This window comes from Taudactylus pleione, unplaced genomic scaffold (assembly GCF_031769625.1).
Source record: "Taudactylus pleione unplaced genomic scaffold, aTauple2 ptg001609l, whole genome shotgun sequence".
NCBI classification, from domain to species: domain Eukaryota; kingdom Metazoa; phylum Chordata; class Amphibia; order Anura; family Myobatrachidae; genus Taudactylus; species Taudactylus pleione.
The window spans coordinates 911,412-928,985 of NW_028286006.1; the positions used below are offsets into that span (position 1 = coordinate 911,412).

Sequence of the window (17,574 nt, forward strand, 5' to 3'; positions counted from 1 at the left end):
GTATTGTAGTTGTGTGTGTACTGTACAACAGTGTCAAATTATACTTTTGTAGGGACACATTCTGAAATATGTATAGTGCATTACATTCAACTAAATATGCTGCTCCTGTCACATGAGCTGAACCGAATACACAGTAGGGACGCGGCATTCAGTGTAAGTTTGCTTACCCTTCTGCTGGTCTTAGCTTCAAAAGAACACCAGATAATGATTCTATGAAAATTGAACGTGATCAGGTATTGCAAAAAATTTGGTTGTCAGATCACTAGTAATGGCCTCTGTGTGAGGCCATCTTCCAAGTATGGGAACAGGTGGCAGTGAAACTAGAAGTGTTCAGTCTGTGAGTTAGACTGTTAGATCTAATCAGACTTGGCCACCCACAGTTTTGGTCAAGTGGAATGATCGTCCTATGTGTAGGTGACTTTAGGAGGAAAGGACAATATCCAATTTCTCTATATCCTTTGGCTTCTTTATAGTGCTGCCTTGTTACCTATGGATCAAGCAGCATTGTACAGGGCTATGAAGGCTGTAAGAGATTTATCCAGCTCAAGAAGGAGTTTTAAAAAAATATATTTTTATTGAAAAACAATTGTAATAGACAAGTCATATCACATATCAGACATGAATATAAAGTCGAGAGTACAAGCGAGTGATATAATATAGAGAAAACAGAGGTGCATCCATACGAGACAAGGGCAACACTGGAAGCAAAAGATTATTTTACAAAGTTTAACCGAGGTAATAACCAGGGCCACAGTGTTAACATGAAACATGTCTATGCCTCAAGCAATTTTCTTAATTTTCCTATCTAAACAAACAGTACCATCTCTGGATAGGATACCAGAGAGTACCAGACATTATATGAACGAACAGTTAAGTGAAAATTTGACCGTAAAGTTACCAATCCAAACTACGGGCAGAAGGGAGAATGCAAAACATTACAGTGAAAGAGTTAAAATAGTCCAGGTAAAATTTTAGAAATAAAAATGTTAATAAAGAAAAACAATATCGGAGCAAATAAACACAAGGGAAGGGAAACATAACAAAGTGAGAGAGGGAAAGCCAAACAAATAGTAAAATTACGTTAAAATTCTAAGCAAAGAAAAAAGAAACAAATAAAAACATTGTGTTGCTATTAAGTAACTTACTGTAACAAAAAGCAAAGTGTTATAACCAAGCAAAAAATAGGTTTCCTATAGGAAGGGCAAATCTATTGCAATTAAAATATGCTAGAACTTAAAAAAGTAGACAGCGTGAAATGTAATGAAGTTCCCATGGCTGTAAGGTAATATAAATGGCAGTAAACTATTCCATAAGCCTAATTTAGGGTCTGAAAACGACCGTAGACCGCAATCTAAAGTTGTGTACACACGGGTCGATTTTTTTGGAGGACTGAACGATAACGATGTCGTTATCGTTCAGTCATCCAAAATATTGTCCAGTTTCAGCACCAAAACGATGAACGATAACTACCAATGCGCGCTCCCATTTGTAGTTGGTAGTTGCCGTTCATCGCCCGAACCTTCTGTCCAACCTGACAATAATGTCAGGTTGAACATGTTCGGGGATGAGGGAGGGAGTCCGCCACTGAACAAAATCGTTCTTGATTTTGTTCAGTGTTTGTGCTCAGTGTCGTTAACAACACTGAGCCGATTTCGTTTCGGGGAGAAAATCGTCCCATGTGTACGCACCATAAGACCGAACAAATAATTGACCACAATGGTGTAAACAAAATGGAAGTTAACCATTATAAAAAACCTGTATTTCTTCTTCAAAGTCCGTAGGGATTAACCGGGATACCATGGGGGATATTATGGTTGGAAGACCAGTCACCAAACAGTTAAAGCTTCAGCTCCCAAGATGTCTCGAGTCGTCCTCCATATATACCCCGCCTTTAGCCTTAGGACTTCAGTTGTTCGTTTGGTGCGGCAGGATCAACACACACCTTTTGTAACGGGACTGCTCAGGCAGTCCTAAGATTTTATTATTTTTTATTTTTGAGTTTTTGGGTTGGCAGTACTAAGCATCGGAATTAAGGCGCATGTACTGTGACTCCATTTACCTCCGCCAGGCTGCAACATCAGTAACTGGGCTGGTGATTCAGGCGGGTCGCGGCTGAGCTTGCTAGCAGCAATGCTGTAAACCGGACGCATGGAGATGTCGGGTAAGGTGATTCCTCGCTTACGGGGAATCGTGCGTGGCAGTCCTTGCTTTTGGTGTTAGAGACACACCAGAAGCCACTGCAGTCAGGATCCAGGATTGTCCTAGTCTTCACTACACCATCGGGGCCTTACCGTTTGATGGTGGGGATCGGCAGCAGACGCTTCTGCTGCCACGAGGCCAGCGTACCCGGCTGGTTAGTGCAGCTTAGGGGAGGTAAGCGCTCCCTGGCAGCTCCTCCCCCAACCCAGACGCAGTCCCTACGAAGGGTTTTGCGTAACTTTGTTGCTCTGCCCACCCTCCACATTTATTTGAGACGCTCACGGTCCACGCTAAGTGCGCTTTGTAGCTGTTGGTCTCAGAGTTTGGGTCAGTCTCCCTGTATACCTCTCCCTTGGTTCAGGTATATAGTACTTTATATCCTACCACTCCTTTTGTGTTTTGTGTAGATGATCTAGAGTCGATTGTAATTATATTACATGTGCATTGTATGTGACTGTTGCTATCTGCTGTATTGACACTGTCTTTTATTTCTGTCCGTCAATTATAACAATCACTGTTTTTTCTCTCCATCCTCTGGTGTGGAGGTTTTTCTCTGAGTACTTCATTCATTAAGATTTTGTGAAGGCTGTCACATAACATTGCAATCCATTGCCTTTATTGAACATGTCAAAAGATAAAGAGAAACAGGAGAGGGAGCCACCTGTGCTGGTTTCATGTAAATCATGTATGGCTTATGTATCCCCTCAGGATGTAAAGGATGGTTTGTGTGTTGTCTGTTATAAAGAGCCACCTCACCAGTATGGTTTACCTGTCTCTGGACAAGACCCATCTTGGGTCTCCTCTTTTTCCCAGGTAATGAAGCGGGTTGTGGATCATACGGCTGTGCCTCTAAACCGACTAGTTTTAAAAAAAAAAAAACAAGGCGACAAACTAAAGAGGTCTGGCCCGGCAAGACAAACCGGATGACAAACCCTCGGCCTGATGGAGCGGGCCTCCTTCTTGGATGGGGTGTCCACAGTATGCTATGTTTGCACCTCCTATGCATCCTAGTCATGTATGGCACCATCTAATGTTGATAACAGACCAGTAATAACTGAGGCGCCTAAGCGCAAGTTATTTTTTTCAGTCTGCCTAATATATGGATTCAGACGCATCATCAGAGGATTTCCTCTCGAGGGAGGAGGATCATCCGTCCACAGCGGATGTTGCTTCTTTAGTGAAGGCAGTTGAAGCAGTCCTAGATATTCAGGATGATGCACAGGTTCATAGTAAGAAGGCTCCAATGTTTATCATCAACGGAAGGTGGCTAAAACTGAGTTTCTTGTATCTGAACAGCTCGCTGAGCTTATGGATGAGGCATGGGGTAACCCGGACAAACTATTTTATGTGAATTAAAGAATAACATTGTTGTATCCTTTTCCAGTTTCCTTATGTACTAAGAGGGAGGTACCCCCTACTGTGGATGCTCGTGTAACGTATTTAATCAGAAATGCTACATTGCCAATTCTGTTGGCATCCTCTCTGAAGGATTCCACAGATAGAAAAATGTAAGCCTGTCTTAAGGCAATATTTTCATCATCTGGAGCTGTTTCTCATCCAGCTATGGCTGGAGCCTGGGTAGCCAAAGCTGTTGAATAATGGATGGGGGGCATTGGAAGATTCTCTACCAGAGAACAGATGATGTATATCTCCCACATGCAGGAAGCAGCTTCCTGTCTAGGAGGAGCTGCTGTAGATGCTGGGATTTTGGCTTCTAAAGCATCAGCAGCTTCAATAGTGGCACGCAGGGCCATCTGTTTAAGATCCTGGAAGGCTGATACAGGATCAAAGAGGGCGCTGGCAGTCTTACCTTTCTATGCCTTTCTATGGAAAGGTACTTTTTGGAGCAGAGTTGGATAAGATAATAGCTACTTTGGCGGCTTCTAAATCAGCAGGTCTACCATCCACGGCTATAAAGTCTAAGCAGGTTTCTTTTCAGTTCTTTCCTTCCTCAGGGATGAGCAAGAGAACAGTATTCCTCTAAACCGACTAGTTTTCGCAAAACAACAAGGCGACAAACTAAAGAGGTCTGGCCGGCAAGACAAACCGGATGACAAACCCTTGGCCTGATGGAGTGGGCCTCCTCCTGGGGAATCCTAGGGTGGGAGGCCGACTTCAGTTTGCGAATTATTGGCATCAAACAACAACAGATGCCTGTATCCGGAAAGTGGTCTCTCTGGTATGCCCTCACTTTCAGGAGGCATCCTCCCCAGAAGATTTTTGCACAAATTCTCCATCAGATGCGGTCAAGGCCTTAGCCATTCAGGAAGCCATTCACTCCCTGCTGCAGGCAGGGGTAATAATCCCGGTTCCTGTGTCGTAAACGGGAAGGGGTTATTATTCCAATCTATTTCTGGTTCAGAAACAGGATGGGGCCTATCGCCCTATACTAAATCTAAAAACCCTCAACAGGTTTATCCATGTACCCAAGTTTCGTATGGAAACTCTTCGGTCAATTATTTTGTCAATGGAGCCGGGGGATTACATGGTTTCCCTGGACATTCAGGATGCATATCTGCATGTTCCTATTATTCCATTCCACCAACAATATTTACGGTTTGCTGTCCTTCAGCAACATTACCAATTTCAGGCTCTACCCTTTTGGCCTATCTACTGTATGGCTCCCTGAGTATTTACCAAAATAATTGCAGTTGTGACTGCCTATCTCAGACGTCAGGGAGTCAGAATTCTGCCATTCTGGACGACCTTCTGATATTGGCACAGACTTCGGTTGTCTTACAAAACCATCTTCAAGTGACTATAGTCTGCCTACAAAGGCACGGCTTGATAACCAATTTAAAGAAATAATCACTTTCTCCAACGCAGCAGCTGGTACATCTGGGAGTGTTTCTGGATTCGCAGGCATAAAGGGTGTTTCTGCCAGAGGACAAGATTGCGGCCCTATCATTGCAAATTTGCAAGCTTCTTCGCAAGCAAAGAATATTCATTCTCTTGGAGATGCAGGTCCTGGGATCAATGGTATCCACCTTCAACATGGTTGGACATGCTCAGTTCCATTCCATGCCTCTGCAAAAATGTATTCTGTCCAGGTGGAATACGGACAGCATCATCTAATAAAGTCCCAGAGGATCCTTCTCACTTCAGAGGCTCGTCACTCCCTCCTGTGATGCCTGAGAAAGGACCATCTAAACAAAGGGCACCCATTCTGAATTACAAATTGGGTGCTTCTCACCACGGGCGCCAGTCTTTGCGGATGGGGGGTTGTGACAGGTGATCACACCTTTCATGGAAGATGTACAAATCAGGAAGTCATCTTCCAATAAACATTCTGGAACTGTGAACAGTATACAAGGCATCTGTCATGGCACAGGACCTGCTCCAGGGCAGGCCGATCCAGATCCAGTCCGACAACGCGACTACAGTGGCCTACCTCAATCATCTGGAAGGCACAAGAAGTTATGCAGCCATGAAAGAGATGACAAAGGTTCTGGTTTGGGTAGAATGTCATCTTCTGGCCATCTATGCAATATTCCCCCCGGGAGCATTCAATTGGGATGCAGACTTCCTAAGTCGCCAGGACATACACGCTGGAGAGTGTTTCAGCTCCTGGTAAACAAATGGGGTCTACCAAATATAGATCTCATGGCATCACGCCACAACTACAGTGTCCCCACCTACGGGTCCATGTCCAGAGAGCCATCAGCAGCCTTTCGTGGGCGCACTGGCGGTAAGATGGGACTTCAAGCTGGCGTATCTCTGTCCTCCAATTTCTCTCCTCCCAAGAGTTCTCAGAGAATTCTTCTTTTCTTCCCGCTCTCTTCTGTTTGCAGAGTCTCTGATTTGGCAGCGCTATCTTGTCGCTCCCCATTTTTTATTTTTCACCAGGATAAAGCTGTAACTCGTACAAGGGAGGGCTACCTTCCTAAAGTAGTGTCCCATTTTCATGTAAATGAAGAAATTGTTGTTCCAGCTTTTCAGGCTCCAGATCTTTCTGTAGGTGAAGCCTCCCTGTATGTAGTTCGTGCTCTCCGTATATATGTGGAGCGGACAAACTCTGATAGAAAATCAGGTGCTCTTTTTGTATTATATGGTTTTCACAAACGAGGATGGCCAGCTAACAAGCAGACTCTGTCGAGATGGCTACGCATGACTCTCTCTCAGGTGTACACACAGGCTGATCTCCCTGTTCCAAGCACGGTGACAGCACATTCTACTCTGTAGGGCTATTGTGGGCATCTAGTAGTGGTGCTCTGCGAAACAATTGTGCAATACAGCCACGTGGTCTTCTGTCAGATGCTGAAAGGTTAGAGGTTTCCCACACTGGAGTTTACACTGGACTGTGTTTATTTATTTTTGGACTTTCATTTGTTGCATTAATACCGGATTTTTCATGCTGAAGCAGTTCTGGACACATTGTGTTATTTTGGGATTGCAAGACCAAAGGGACTGCACAGACTTCAGGATATTATCAACCCGTTTTGGACATCTGCCTCCATCTGTTTCTCCCACATACCTAAAGAGTGGTACTGATAAATATACATATCGTATGGAACTTTATCATATTACTACCATGCACAGTGATTGAAACGAGTCTCTGGGTTTTTAGCCTCTGAGAAAAACGATATACCCTTTATATCTAATGCTGATGTTAATTAGCAACCTCATGCTTGTTGATATTAATTGACATTGTATACATTTTTATTGTTTATTAAATTTGTGTATTTTAAAAGATATAGGATACTCACACGACTCTCCTTTTTTGCATAAAATATTTTTTTAGATTAATCACCATAATAGAGATGTATGTATCTATTACACACTACATGTGCCGTTTGTTTTCCTCTTTTGGCTTATATAGTACATGGTATTCTGTCAACACTGTTCTTAGATTCTATGCCCTTGATACTTTTGCCTCTTAGGATGCTACCTTGGGGGCGACGAGTTCTCCTTTCTGCTCAGGAGCTTCCCCCACCTTAGGGGAACTGCTTTAGGACATCCCCATGGTATCCCTATGGACCCCGAAGAAGAAAATCAGTGTTATGGTAGACTTGCCTAGATAACTCTTTTTTTTCAAGGTCCACAGGGCACCCACCCTCATGTACCTGGCTTCATTGGGTTATTTTTTCTTTCAGTCAGATTCCCTCATCTTGTATAAGAGTATTTCTGGTGTACGATTGCTCTCCCTTCTCCTATTTCTTTCTCCTGACTTGAGGCTTGTTAACTAAACTGAAGTCCTATGGCTAGGGGCGGGGTATATATGGAGGAGGACCCAAGGCATCCTGGAAGCTGAACCTTTAACTTTTTGGTACCTGGTCTTCCAACCATAATATCCCCCATGGTATCCCTGTGGACCCTATGGACCTCGAAGAAAAGGAGTTATCTGCCATAACTTCATTTTTGAGTCGGGCAGACAAGGAAAAATCTACGTGGATGTTCGGCGACAAGACCTGTATTGGAAGTCACTGAGAAGGAGCTAGTTTTAAAGTGAACTTTGGAAAAGGTGGTGTAATCCCAATTTAAAAAGAAAAACACTTTTACAAGCCAGGGAATGTCTGCAACTCTTAGACCATCGGGCACAGGTGAAAAACATTGTCAAAATGGGGAATCTGTCTGTCAGCCGCTACATCCAGGGCAGAAGATAATTCCATACCAATAGTCTGAGCTAATTGTGACTCTACAGGAGATCTCAAGGTCATTATGAGTTTAAAGTAGTCTGGTTTTGCTGAGAATGGAGAATATCAACCTCTATCAGGGATGAAGGTATTTTGGCCTACTGAGTACAAAATTCCTGGGGAATAGTGGCCGGGACTCCCAGACTGCCAAGACCATCAACGACTGTGGTTACAAAATTTGCTGATTCCATTTTAGGATCGGAGTGAATTAGAGGTGAAAAGTTGCGGCTGGCAAAAAGCATTTGCTAATGCAATATTTTTGCCTGTTTGTACGTGAAGTTATTGCATACTTTCACAATGCACGCTCCCGCTTTTCGGCCTATACATTGCAAAACAGGTGAAAAATGCGGACGTGCGAATGTCGAATCTAACGAAAAGGACTTTTTTGGGGGGAAATAAGTCTATCCCCAAAAAAAGCCTAACTGACCCTGGTAATCAATATATAAGTGTAATAATAAAAGTATTTTGTGTCCCTAAAGTGAGTCAAAGGGCTATTATATGCACTTTTGCATTAGTGTTGAAAAATGAGAGAAAGCAATTTCTATTGTGAAAAATAATTGTTGTAGTTAAATTTGGGGTACATTAAAATGGGTACTAGTGTATTTTTGTATTTAATAAAGTGTGTTTTTTTTTTTTTCAAAACAATTTTATTGACAAATGAATACAAAAACAGATACAAAGTGAGGTAGAAATAATTGTCTCAAGATTTCCGACATCCCACAAACATACGAATACAAATTATTAAATTATATATATATATATATATATATATATAATGTGTATATAATTCGCACATAGAAAATTCGGTCATAGGCCCAACCGCATCACTCAAAAAGGTATACCAGAGACTAGAATTTTAAAATTGTACCATTCCGTTAAACCAAAACATTTTCTTAATGCTTCTTTCAGTACATCCGAAATTGTATGGACATAAGGAAGCCAGTTTTCCCAAAAATTTTTTATCTTTATGTAACAAAGCTTCTGTCCAATCCATAAAGAATAAGAAGGCAAATTTGGTGTGAAATAAATGTATAGGAATGGGAGCAGTTGAATCCACTGTGTTAAAATAACCTTTTTGGCAGCTGCTGCCAATTTGATAAGTAATATGCGGTTGCCCCTTGTTAGATTATCACCACCATTGTGACAGACGAAAGCGGTATGATATACCGGCGGCCGGATGGCTGGTAGTTCGAATCCCGGCAGCGTCAGGCAGACAAAAGCAGAGATCCCGGCAGCGGAAATCCCGATCGTCCTAAGGTAAGTATCTACTAACCTAACCTTCCTTAGGGGTGCCTAACCCTAACCTCCCCCTTCCCTGCTGCCTAAATCTAAGTCCACCGGGGGGGTGCCTAACCCTAACGTCCCCCCGGGGGTGCCTAACCCTCCCAGGGTGGTGCCTAACCCTAAGTCCCCCCCGAGAGCCCTAAACTTAACCCTCCCCCCCCTGCGGCTGTCCGCTGGCGGCGCCCGGCATCCCTTCGATCGGGATGCCAGGCGCCGGTCTCCCGGCGTCGGGAAAAAGACAGGCGTCTAGATTTAGACGTCTGTCATTTAACCCCCGCCGGGATAATGCAGTCGGGAAGCCGGCTGGCTTACCGATTGCATCCCGTGACAGACACCCCAAAAAACCCACTCTTCAGTGATTTCGAATCTTATCTTCAAAAAATTAACAATGTAATCTTGGTCCCACATTTGTAATCTACCGCATCTCCTATAATATATTTTAATTTTGGGGTAAAATAGGTTCTGTATATAATGTTTTGATGCATTTCAGTATGAGGACGAAAACAAACACCTATTGAGCTTTGAATAAGCTTCCAAAATATCTTTCATGGAAAGATCAGGGAAGTCTATTTTCCTTTTCAATAAACCCATTGAGCCAGTTTCTATATTAAGGATAGGGCGAGAATATGCATATATAGAGGAAGTAGACCAGAGGATCCTTAGGTTTAAAAAGTAATATTCTATCTAGGGAACAGAGCTGATCTAAATTTAAGCCTTGAAATATTTTTTGAGCATAGCTTACTGCTTGTATGGAAAGGAGGGGAAATTTACCCTGTAATTGTGAGTGAGAAATAGGTGACATATTATCAATATTTAAAAATTGATATACATAACATAATCCTGCATCGTGCCAAACCTCGAAAATTGAAGTTTCATTCGGAGCGAAATTCGGGTTACCCCACAATGGTAAAAAAAATAATTGCATCTTTGATACTTTGAGATTGGATCTAAATAATCTCCATGCCATGCACGTAGATTGTATCAGGATTTCCCTTTATCGAAGTCGGAAAAGAAATTGAGGAGGTGTGCAGCAAGGAAGTCAAATTGCAGTTAGGGATAAATGCTTGTTCTACCTGCCGTTTCATATAGCTATCCGAGCCCCCAATCCAGTCAAGCGCCACTCTATAATTTGCAGCCAGAACATAAGTAGACACGGTAAATTAATACCTCCCATATCCCATTTTTGCTGAAATATAAACAAAGATACACTCTAGGGCATTTACCTGCCCATATACATCTTGTCAATGTTCTATTTAATGTTGCCAAGTCTGTTTTGGATGGTATTATCGGGAGCATTTGTAAAACATAAAGAAATCTAGGAACACAAATCATTTTGTAAAGATGGCCTCTACCTAAATAGGATATTATAAGATGTGACCATCTATTAAAATCCGAAAAAGTCTGTGACAGAAGGGGGGAAAAATTGGCGTCATACAGCTTAGTAGAATGTGATGGTATTCTAACCCCTACATAGGTGATACAATTGCCAGTGGCCCATTTAAATGGAAATCGATCCCAACCCAATTTGGCCTCAGGAAAGAAAGCCAAGGCTACAGTCTTGGTGTAATTGATTTTAAATCCCGATATCCGTTCGAAAGAGTGAAGTAATTCCATCAAATATGGCATTGATAATTTAGGGTCTGCAAAATATAATAAAAGATCATCCGCAAATGCGGAACATTTGATCTCAGATTGTGCCAAGGTAATACCTGTCCACCTAGTTTCTTTGAAAAATGATCTAATGAGGGGGTCTAGAGCCAAGTTAAATAATGGAGAGAGTGGGCAGCCTTGTCTTGCACCACGGGAAAGAAAAAGGGTTTAGTGTTGAGTGTGTTGATTGTTAGAAAAGCTTTTGGTGTATGATACAAGGTATTAAAAATATGGGTAAATTCTGGGCCAAAGCTCTGAACTGAAAATATCCTGTTTAAGTGTGCCCAGGACGCCCTGTCGAAGGCTTTGTCTGTGTCACTACTTATTGCTATATTGCCTTTCTCCCGACCTTGATGAGTTTTAATCATTGCTGCAGTAAGTGTTCTAATGTTATTTACCGAGTGGCGGTTTCTGAGAGAACCTGTCTGAGCAGGGTGTAATATTTTAGGAAGAATCCGCTGTAGTCTTACAGCCAATATTTTGGTAAAAATGTGATATCTTGGTTTAACAATGAAATCTGTCTATATGAAGAGACCAGTGTGGGGTTCTTTGGGTTTAGACTTAAAATAACCCGTGCAATGTTGAAATCCAATGGAGCCTGTCTCTCTTGAATAATAATATTAAATAGGCTGGAAAGGTCAGGAAGAATTTGTGGGGAACAGAGTTTATAATAAGCTGCAGACAGGCCATCTGGGCCTGGCGTCTTTCCTGTAGGTAAAGTTTTTTTATAATTGTAGCTATTTCCTGATCCGCAATTGGACCTATTAAGATATCTCTGTCGTCCTCTGTTAATTTTGTCAAATCTGCCCTTTTCAAGAATTCATTACCCAGGGACGATTGGTCTGGAGATTCCCCATAAAAAGCCTCAAAATAGTTAAAGAATTTCTCGCTACTCTGATCTGGTTTGGAGCTAAGTGTGCCCAATTCTGTTTGAATGGAAGGAATATATTTAGGCATAGATAATAAATATTTATTACGATAGGTAAGATCCAGTCTGGCTTGTTTCTCACATAAGGTGTCATAAACAGCTTTAGCATCTTTATAGGACAATCTGTTCACTTCCGAGGGATCCATCAAAAGGGTCGAGTATTTAGTAGATACTACTTTGGAAGCTTGAGAGAATCTCCTCTGTAATTGTTTCTTCTTAGACGCAACATATGAAATTATGTGACCCCTCAAAACCGGTTTGGATGCCTGCCAGAAAAGATTAGTGTCTGCTATATGTTCATGATTATCAGTAGTGTAATTAAGAAACGTCTGCTGTATATAGTTTGGAAATCCACGGAGGAGGCCCGGTAGTCAGGAAAGCGCCAATTGTAGGATGAGACCTTCGTGACATCTAATTGTATTTGTATATTAATGGGCACGTGATCGGAGATAAGTATATCTTCAAGAGTTGCATCCACAACTCTGTGCAATAAGATATGTGATATCAACCAATAATTCAATCTAGAAAAACTATTATGGGGATTTGAGAAAAATTAGTATTCCCTGGAAACTGGATGAAGATGTCTCCAAGGGTCAATCAAACCTAAAGAATCTATTAGCAAAGTAGTGATAGAGGGGGCTGAGCGACTTCTTCCCTCGTGTCTATGGCCACCCGAGACATCTAATGAGGGGTCCAAAACCACATTAAGGTCACCACCCAGAATCAGGGGACCTTCCACCCAAGGCAGTATGGTTGTGTATAAGTTGGAAAAAATTCCGCATTGGGGCCTGGGGGAGCATAAATATTAGTCAGGGTGAAAGTTTTGTTATTAATTATTACTTTGGAGTAACAAGTATCTCCCTTCTGGGTCTGCCTTCTCCTCAACCGTATAGTTAAGGGATTTACTAAATAGTATGGGGACACCTCGTGTCTTGGTTGTATAGGACACACTTCTATATTCTCTCAGCCTTGTATCTTTTAAGAGTGTTTGGATCAGTACAGCGCCAATGTTTTTCCAGCAAGAGAACTATGTTGGGCCGGTATCTTTTATTCGGGCTGTTCAGTCCCTCTACATCCCAGGATATTAGTGTGAAATGTTTAACTATTGTGGATTGATATATTTGTGTCTGTAAATTGGTCATCAACCTATTCCAACATTGGGAAAATATACCAAGAGAAAGGGTCTCCCCAGCCCACCCCAGTGAGCAAGCCTGAGAGAAGACATGCAATAACGTGACATCATTGTACCAAATTAAAAAGGACCTGACATTTGCAATAATAGAGAATTTATAATAAGTATATAATCTGTCATTTATTGTATATTTTAACTGTACCCAAATAGACAGTTGAAAAAACTACCTCAATAACCTTTGTAACTTAGCAAGATAAGAATTAGCAAAAGAACATTTTTGAGAATTAGCAATAGAGCCCCCCACCAAACAATAGAAACAGAATATCTCATAAGAGAGAAACCAAAATAGAAGAAATATTCCAAACATTGTCATTATCATTCTAAAATATCTAGAAAGATTATCTGTGGATAATATTATACGATACTTATTATTATCCTGAAGTAGTTCAGTCATTATCATCTCCGGAGACTTGAGAAGGGGAATCCATGGATTTCACCAAGTTTTGTGCAGCATTTGGAAAGTCCAGATAGTAAGGTTTGCCATGGTGTATAATATGCAGCTTGGCAGGATAGAGTAAATCAAAGCGGATACCCTTCGAAAATCTTTAGAGACAGGCGAAAACTCTCGTCTTCTGGAGGAGACTTGGAAAGAAAAGTCTTGAAATAAAAGTAATTTAGATCCTTCATAGACCAGATTGTTGGATTTCCAATATTTGCATTTTATCAGGATAATTCAATAACTTGAAAATAACTGGGCGTGGACACTGTTGTGTCTGCTGCCGATCAGGACCCACACGATGTGCTCTCTCAACCAACCGTTCAGATTTGGGGGTTATTGTCAAAGTCTCTGGAAGCCAGGTAGAAACCACTGTATGGTGATCTCTGGGTTTTACAGACTCAGGGAGACCTATCAGACGTAAATTATTTCGTCTGTTTCAGTTTTCGATGTCTTAAACCTTATCGTTTAGTGCTGTAATAGTAGAGTTGTGAAAGTGTAACAATGATGTGGCTTCACGAAGATCATCCTCTAACGCTTAGATATGATATTCAGCTTCGGTTAATCTGTGATGGGATAATTGGGCTGTAGCCGCAGTAATGGCCTCCATGAGTGGGGCCAACTTTGTCTAGGAGAGGTGAGATGATATTCGAGATCTCCTTGGCTTTTTCTATAGATAAAGGGCTGTATTTATTAGCATCAAACAGCGTATCCATAGAGTCATCTCTTCCAGATGACGTTGGGGATAAAGAGATATCAGAGGCTGAGGCTGTCGACTTGGATCTAGTAGTCTCTGGATTCTGAGGTGGTTTAGGTGTTTTTTTTAACACATTTCTCGATATTCATTGTCATAAGGTTCACAAGCAGAGGACAAGAATATGGATAAAAGATAAATCAATATAGTGATGAATGTAACTGTACTAATGAAAATTCGCCACTAGATGGGGACAACAGCCAATTAATCTAAAAAAATGCAGAGGATTCCGATAGGCAGTTCTTATATAGAGGAGAAAACAATTAGTAATTGTTGTGTGGCCCCTAAAAGAAACACACCAGCATCCAACTTCTTTATAGTTTAGGGCTGATAGAGGAGAGTCTCAACCAGTATAGGACACCCTATATATTGTGGGAATGCTTGCCTGTCATCCAGAGGTCTCCCAGCACTCCACGTGATTTCTTTATCAAAGTGCCCAGCCCCGCTGTCAGCATCCAAGGGGGTGATGTAGTGCCAAGACAGTCCAGTGTTCGCATATATGCGCTATAGCGCGTATTTTACCCGATATCGGGCACTGGGGACTCACTTTTTTAAAGTACCCGGGTCCCTGGGGACGCGCTGTTCTGTGGCCAATCCCTGACACCTGGCAGCAGCATAGCGCGCCCCCCTGCAGAGACAGACATAAAGCTGTCTGTTAGAGCAGCCAAGGAGAGTCAGACTCTCATTGGCTGCTGCTGTGGAAAGCCGTGCTGGGATCAAGGGTCTGATCCCAGCATCGGCACAGCGTCTGTGCCCGGCGCTGGGACAGTGTTTGTTCCCAGCGCTGGGTAAGCCACCGCAGCGGGTTCCTGGTGAAGGGACCGCCTGGTCCCTTCCACCAGTCGCGGCGGGAGAAGCTTGGCTCCGGGCGCGAGCTGAGCAGAGCTCGCTGCCCAGAAGCCAACTAGCTGTGGCGGTGGTTTGGCACTGGCCGCGAACTTTTGGCTTGTGGTCCAGCAGCCAATAGGAGGCAGACACAACGAGCCAAACGTGGCTCGCTGCGTCTTGAATAGACACTGCTGAGCGGGAGCGTTCAGTCCGGCGGCGGAGGGGAGGAGTGAAGACCTCCCGAAGACAAGTGAAGAGCGGCGCAGCAACCGGCGGCCGCGCAAGAGGCCAGAAGATGGCGTGATCAAGAAGGAAGAAGACTGAAGCTGAGGACCGGAGAGGACTGCGGGGGTGGAAAGCAAAAGAGCTACCGAAGCTCCCCCCGCGCAGCCTCTTCCACCGTACCGGTAGGCGGTCTTAGGCCACCTTTATTTTACCCCTCCCTAGACCACCAGGGTTGTCGGGCACTAGGCCCATGGGATAAATTCAGGCAATAGGCCGTGGGTATATAGGCGGGCACAAGGCCTGGGCTACATAGGGGGCATTAGGCCCAATTGAAGGTATATGCCCCCCCCCAAATAGGTGTGTGACCTGGGCATTAGGCCCAGGTCACTAAAGGGCAAATAGGTGGGTCCCCAGTACTTGACCCACCAATTTGCCTTTTAGTGACCTGGGCCTAATGCTCAGGTCACTCACACCTATTTGGGGGCAGTTACCTTCACTGCACTGCATAGGGGGTCTGAGAGGCATAGGGGGGGACTCCTGGGGGCACTGCATAGGGGGACTCCTGCGGGCACTGCATAGGGGGACTGCTGTGGCACTGCACAGGAGGACTACTACTGGGGGCAATGCATAGGGGGATTACTACTACTGGGGGCAATGCATAAGGGGACTACTACTGGGGGCAATGCATAAGGGGACTACTACTGGGGGCAGTGCATAGGGGGACTAAAGGGCATTAATGACCTTTACAAGTGATGCCGCACATTAATGTGTGGCATCATTTGTAAGGGGTATTACTGCATGGCATAATGTGTAAAGACCGGGCATTAATGTGCTGCATAATGTGTAAACGCCGGGCATGGCTGTGTTACAAAATGTGTAAAGGCTGGGCATTAATATGTGGCATAATGTGTAAAGGGCTATAATGTGCAGCACAATGTGTAAAGGCTGGGCATGGCTGTGTTTCATAATGTGTAAAGGGCATTAATGTGTGGCATAATGTGTAAAGGACAGGCATTGCTGTGTGGCATACTGTGTAAAGGGCATTAATGTGCGCCATAATTTGTAAGGGGTATTACTGCATGGCATAATGTGTAAAGGCTGGGCGTTGCTGTGTGGCATAATGTGTAAAGACCGGGCATTAATGTGCGGCATAATATGTAAAGATCGGGGATTTATCCTTTGATAAATATGTCTATTACCTAAAGCGTTATTCATAGGCCAACCATACTATCACTTTAAAACTGGCCACATGAATTAATTACAAAGGTTCTGTGACTGGCTGACTTCATGCCTGGATTTCACCTGGTTTTAATGAGCCACAGAACCTGTGTAATCTTTGAGTGTCTCAGTTTAAAGGGATGATATTGTAAACCTATTTATTCACTATGGGTTTTGTGAACAGACAAGTCATATTACCTGAAAGATCATGGAGGCATTAAAACATGCATTTAAGGGGCTTGTGAGGAAATCTGATGCTGTTGGGGGTATCTGATAGGCATTTTAGGGGCATGTGGTGATGTGTGGTGGCATGTGGGGAGGTCTGAGAGGCATATGGGGAGCTCTAACGCATAAATTATGATGGGACCCAGAAATGGTCAGTTAGGACCCTATTTTTTTTAAAGTGGTGGGTCCCTGGGACCCACAAATTTTGTCACTGACAGTCTCCGGAATCGCTAGGCAAATAATAAAGTGCATTTTAAAATACTTTTAAAAACACCTGCTGCAGCCCCTGGCAATCCGAAAATCACCTGTTCAATCCATACAGCCCCCCAAAATACCTGACCCAGTACTTTAGACACATTTTCCATCACTTATTTACATTTTCACCCCAAAGAAATTGACATTACTTTTTTAGGGAGTATTTCAATGGGTTTTTTTTTGCCTTAATAGTCCAAAGGATTCTGAACCAAGTCCCCGCTTTTTTAGACCAAAATAGAAATTTTGCACATCTTTTCTCCTGCCTTATTCGCCTGTTTCAGCCTATGTGGAGTTTTCGCACATGCGAAAACGTACTGGAATTGAATAGGCTGATACTTGGGAATGTGGCGAAACATTGCATCGGCTAAACTTTTATCGCCGGGCTTTTCGCTTCTAATGAAATACGGGCCTTGGAGAGAGCGGCATATATAGTTTCAAGTCTAGTTTCTCCACGCACCTATCAATGTGGCATAGAAGGACTCTGTACAGGCAACGAGGGAACAGGAAGCATTATCATATCTGGTTTAATTAAAGTACATATTAAGTTCCGAAGACATTGTGGAAGAGAGGAAGGGATTGAAAAACAAATTTATTATGAAATGTAGTATATAGAGATTTAGAATTCACACACTGAGATAACAGAAGATCAAATATATAAAAATATTGTCTAGTAATTATACAAAGCATCACTAGAGGGCATCAGCACTTCACGAATTTTTAGACACTAAATCCTCAGGCAGTAACACA

General features: G+C 42.9%; 1 protein-coding gene across 2 annotated transcripts in view; it reads left to right on the plus strand.

Moving 5' to 3' along the window:
• Positions 1–17,574, plus strand: part of LOC148442123 (pantothenate kinase 3) — an 83,547-nt gene that overhangs the window by 37,926 nt on the left and 28,047 nt on the right. The window lies entirely within an intron of this gene.